Consider the following 6,000-nt stretch of genomic DNA (forward strand, 5'->3'; position numbering starts at 1 on the left):
TGATCCTTGTGGATCCCTTCCAACTCAGAATATTCTGTAAAATCTGTAAACAAGATAGCATATGATAAAAAAGGGCAAATTTCATTTCACAATATTATATGTAAAACACAGCAGCTGATATTCTGCTTAACTTAGTGCTGGCAGAGCTTTAGCTGGAGTATTTCATCTTGTTTCCAAATCACACTTAGAAAAATACATCATTTAGAGACAGTTCAGAGGAGAGCAACAAAAGTTACGAGAAGCAGGGAAAACAGCAGCCAAAAAAAAAATCTGGAAGAAATGGGCTTAGTCTACAAGGAACATGGAGACTGACCATTAAAACATTCTGATAATTCAGAGAAAGTTGCAAAGAGGAACATAATGATCCAAAGTTCCCCATGTCCAACGCATGATGTGACTCAGAAAAATATTTATTTGCAAACTTTAGATAGGTANCCCAATTTTAAAGACAGTTAAAAACCTCCGGTAAGAGACTTTCCTCAGAAACACTTTTCCAGTTCTGCAAAATTGTTTGCTAAATATCTTGGGATCTTTTTATTTTAGTTCTCTTGTCCTTGTCTCAAAGCAAATTAATCTACTCTCCGACTTCCCAAATTTCCCTCAATTAACATTTCTGAAGATAAGAAAAAGGAAACCCAAAACAGGCCATAAAAATGCAGAAATAGTAAATAAACACATTTAGGTAATTTCAGGAACTTCAGGTAATGTGGAAGGTTTTCATTGTGAGAACACGCTGAAGCACTGTTGATGTAAAGAGCCTAATCTCTTTTCATTTCCTTAAATATTGTAAATACATTGATTCAAAAGATCAAAAAGTGACAAAGACACTAGTAAACAAAGTAAATGACATTTGAAGTAAAATGTGAGGAGACAAGGTTCATTATCTGTCTTTAAACAATACATCACAACACATTTTTCTGCTCTTGTCAGTTGAGGATTATGAAGAGATAGGAGCACGTAGGAGAAAACTTTAGATGCAGAATACGTCTTTCAAAATTAAAAAAAAAAAAGTTCCAGGCAAGAGAGGATTTTCAACATTTTCAAAACCTCAAAATTTTACATAAAAGTTACTTGAGAAATGCTGAAATAAGAAGCTATCTCATTTCAGGGACACCTCAACCCTGCTGCTGCTCTGAAAAATCATCATGAGAATTTCCTCAGAAATTGTATCTGGGTGTTCAAGGGGGCATGTTGGGTTTCCATGATTTGAATGCCTGGAGTTAGCATCAACTGTTTCAAGCCCAGAAATTCAGCTCCACAACAGAACACCCGGAAGCCCATAGCACTCACAGCTGCTGTCTGCCAACAGGAATGCCAGTAGCCAAATGGTGTCAGGGATTCAGCTCTTGGAGCCTCAGATCCTCATCTACATAGACAGCCAGGAAAGTTTGACTTGGCTTCTTGTCCCAAAGCCACGTGCTTGCCTCCTCAGCTCCAGAGTAAAGCCACAAGATGGATTTTCACAGGGCTGTATTTAGGCACATTCTTTCAGAAAATCCTTTCAGATTTTGAAGAAAATTGTTCAACAGTAGATATCTCAAAAAGCTGTTTTATTTTGCATAAAATAATTTGTACTTTTTGATCAGATGAATTATAAAAGAAAAAAGGTATGAGAACATATAAAGAGAAACAAATCTGATTGTGAAATGAGTGCCTAGCATATGATGCACCCTTTTATTTCAAATATTAGTAAAAATAAAGCAAACTTCTAGCACAACCCACAGAAAAGGGCAGAAGCAGAAGCAATTTTAGAAGTAATTGGCTTTCAAATTAAACTCACACAATCAGCGCAAAGGTTCTGTCAAATACAGCCATGCACTAAGCTGAAATTCACATTCTGTATATATTTTCATCTTGAAGGACTATTAATGGGAAGAAATTATACAAGTCAAACCTTTCATGTGCTGGCAGGCAGTTACCTTAAAGCCAGCCATGAATGTTTTACATCTGAGCTTTAGCTATGCACCATTTTCTTTCCAAGTTTGGGAAGATTTGTACTAGCTCTCATGTTTTGCAGAGTTAGTTATTTGAGTAGATTGTAGCCTGGAAATTACTATTGGAACCTTCTCAGAGCCACATCTCATTTCTCAGACCAAAATGATAGAAATACATGTCAAGAAAAAAAAAAAAAAAGCTGGATCTTGAAGGTTGTATTTACTTTTGAAGCCTTTATTTGCTTTAGCCTAAATAAATTTCAAGCTTACCTCAGGGGAAGGATTTTGCATAATTAATGAGTTTGGGAACTTGCCCAAACACAAGGCAGAGGGAAAGACAGGAGGGAAAGTAGCAATAACATTAAATTAAACTTAATGAGTATTTCTCAATAAAGGAAGGAGAAAAGCACTTGAAGGGAAACAGTTTGGGACAGAATGAATATTCCCACACCTGATGAGAGGTTTTCTAACATTTTGATATTTCCATGCATCCAGAAAAGATACTATCATCATGAGGACACAATAGTAAGAAATGGAAGAATTTTATTTATTCACCCATCTCTCTTTCTAAAAAGTCTTTGTACATAGCTGTCTCAAGTGAGCTGTCAGAAGTTTCCCTAACCTTTGTGTCCATGAATGGCTGCAGAAACTAGGAAGGTCTAGAAGAGGCTAAAAAAGCTAGAGGAATTAACACACAAAAGGATCAGTGAGAGTGATGAGAATGTAAAGATGCAACTTGTGGCATATGTGAGAGAGAAAAAAGGATTGAGGGGTATAAATACTGTGTGAAGGGAAGTATCCCCACAGGGTTGAGCAGAGTGGGAGTTGTTGGGAGCTTTCACCTCCCTCGGCTGCCGAGGTAAGGAATCAAGACATAGAAAATTTTGAAAAAGTTACCACAGGACCTCGGAATCAGTAAGAGGTAGGAGAGAGAGATTTAAGAGTTACATTTATGCCAGTCTGTATTTATGTGATTGCTACACTTCTCTTCTGCAGGAACTGATTGAGCAAGCCAAGACCTGGGATTGGAACCAGATTGTGTTTGCTCAGTTTTGTGTTGAGAGAGGAGTCATGATGCTCACTCTGATGTAGCCATCAGCGTTGTCCATAGGTTTGCTACCCACCTTTGAAATGCAAAACAATAGATTACTGCCACTGCATAGCTTTAGTGACTGAATGGTTAAGCTGTGAATACGCTGGTTCCCTAATACTGTAAAGGTAACACTGTAATATAACTGTATCCCTCAAAAAGACATTTCCTGGCAGATCTTAACAGACCTCTAGCACTGCCATATGCCCAGCTAGTGGAGGTTTGTCCAACATAAATATCGTAAATATCCATACAGAGGAGGACCTCATCCCTTGTCTGAATATGCCAAAGACAGCATGCTTTTCACTGTCAGGAACCGGGTATAAGTAGATCTGAAAAGTATAACTACAGAAGATGCAGTTTAGAAGGTGTAGGTTAGAAAATACAAGCAAAACCAACCAACCAATCAAACAATAAAACAAATAAAACCAAACAAACAAAAAAATCAGGATCTTGGAACAAAGCTGCCAAAAATCATACAAGCTGACCATGCTAGACAGGCTTTGGACATTTTGCACTCCAGCATCTCTTTATCTTACTATATTTGCTGACCTCTATACACAACCGTATGCGGCTTTCATTTTTACTATTCTTCACATGCTCCTGTCACTTACTGACAGACTTAGGCTGTCAGGCCATGGCTCAGAGAACGTTTCTCCCAATGCATTTATTTTGCCGTTGCTTTGGGAAGTGACAGTGTTCATGTTAGCAAACAGCCAGCTTGACCTCTTCTTCTCTGGAGCTTTCCTCCAGTCTTCTCAAGGGTATATTCCCACCACAGGCAAAGACTTTTGTTTTGAAGAATATGCCCATAAGCCTAAAAGGGTCTTGTTCTGCAGTTCTCTTATGAATTTGAAGTAATTTCTAAATTACTCCACATTTGCTCTGGACCTGTAGATACAGTGCTTGATTTGGTCAGTCTTATTCAGTCTTATGAATGTGAAACAAGAGCTCAAAACTTTGAATCTTAAAGAAGTCTCTCTCTCTCTATCTCTGCCAATTTAATTTTTCTTCTTTTCTTGCTTAGGATATAATTAGCAGAGATGTAAAGAAGCATTACACTGTTGCCAGGAAAAGTTCCTTGTGCTAACATCTGTGTTCAGAAAGTGAACACAAGACTGTCAGCCCTAACATTCCTGACACCTGGCACCTTGTAAGCTACTTATCTTACTGCCACGCCAATACAAAATTCTCCAATAGCATTATTTTAGTCATCTTTGCATTCCATTTGCACTCATGTAAGTCACAACACATTTGACCCTGAAAGAGAATCTTGTCTTTTTTATGGAAAATTTTTAATATACCAAATTACTTTCAGAAATCTTCATGTTAACCCCTATGACCCTTCTAATTCTCTTGGTGGTACATGGGAACAGATATTACTCTCATCTCTCTATATATTTCCACTGGTAACATGAATAAAGTAGCAACAACAACCAGTTTCTAAAATCACAAAACCCAATATTTAATAGCTTCAGGAAAGTAATTTTTTGAGCAGAAATGCCATATTTGCATGCATTTTTCAAAGAAGACCAGAGCATCTTTTCAAACAGTGGACAGTTTTACTTTCAGACAGCATTTTAAAATCATGATATTCAGATCTTCCTCAAGATTCAGGTTTCTGTGCTTCTTCTGCAACAGGTAAACTCTTCATGTATTCAGTTGCAAAGTACATGCTCCAGCACCTGTTGAACTGGAAAAGAGCACGTTAACCTTCATAAAATGCTCGTTCCACTGAGAAGTATATTTGGAAATTATGGGGGAAAAAAATCACCTTTGAAACTATAATCTCTTTTAAACATTACTTTAAAAAATGCGTTTGACCCTGCCATCAAGAATTCAATTATGATATTTTACAGGTAATGACTTTTTATTTTCCAGTTCAACCATCCATAAAATGAAATCCTTCGTGTGATTACTGAAGCATTGGTAATTGGGCTTTTCCTTACAACTAAGCAAAAGACCCACAGAGCAAGAAGCAAATTTAAAAGTTTTTGTATCCTCCAGATTTAGAGGGAAAACATTGTAATGAGGTGAGCATGGAATTGTCCCTTTCTTAAAAAAAGAGACTATTCAGACATGCCATTTGTGACTAGTAGACAGAGAAACACTGCTTTTTTCTTTTCAGTTTTTTCTATGCTGCAGGATGGCTCACGATCCTGTGTGATGGGCATGCTCACCACATTGGCCAAAACATGGTAGATAGTTCTGTGAGGAAGTGCTGCTTGCCTTCAATGAGAGAGAAAAATGAGAAACCACAGCAGAAACAACAACTCCCTGAACACAAGGTTACTCCAAGACCTATCAAAACCCTCATATGTGACAGCATTTATGACAGGTGAGAGTGAGTGGTTTAAGCTGTTGCTGCTTCTTAGGTAACTGATACCTACTCAAGGTTTGATGGTCATACAGTTGACATAGTATTATCTCTCAAAATATCTGTTGTCTTCAGGAAGTTCCTACTGATTCCCTTTCATTTAAGAGTCATACCATCGTTTGTCAAAGATTCCCATAATAGTAGTGATGGCCTTTATCGATAGACACTAACAGCAACAAAGACCAAGAACAAGCCATGAACCAGACTTTGCCAGTGCATCCACTCAACAGTAGATGCCTGTCAGAAACAGAAACCTCCAAATCCATTAGTCCACACCCAGAACATACAGTGGGCTGTGTATGACCCTGATCACTGCCTCTGGCACTGATGCTGACCTGGACGTGCTGGTCCACTTCCCACCACCTTTTCAGTGAGATCCCTGCTCTCATCTGCCATATTATTGTGCTTGACTCCCAGCTCCTCTTCCTTTATGGAGCAGTAGGCCCTCAAAACATTCTGTCAGAAATCGGGTGGGTGGCAACAGGTCACCAGAAGTGCTCCTCAGGGCTCAGTTCTGGGGCTGTGATGTTAAATATATTTACCTATAATCAATATATTTACCAATGACCTGGATCCAGGAGTCAAATGCACTGTTAGTA

This window comes from Lepidothrix coronata, unplaced genomic scaffold (genome assembly GCF_001604755.1).
Source record: "Lepidothrix coronata isolate B3197 unplaced genomic scaffold, Lepidothrix_coronata-1.0 Scaffold18, whole genome shotgun sequence".
NCBI classification, from domain to species: Eukaryota; Metazoa; Chordata; class Aves; order Passeriformes; family Pipridae; genus Lepidothrix; species Lepidothrix coronata.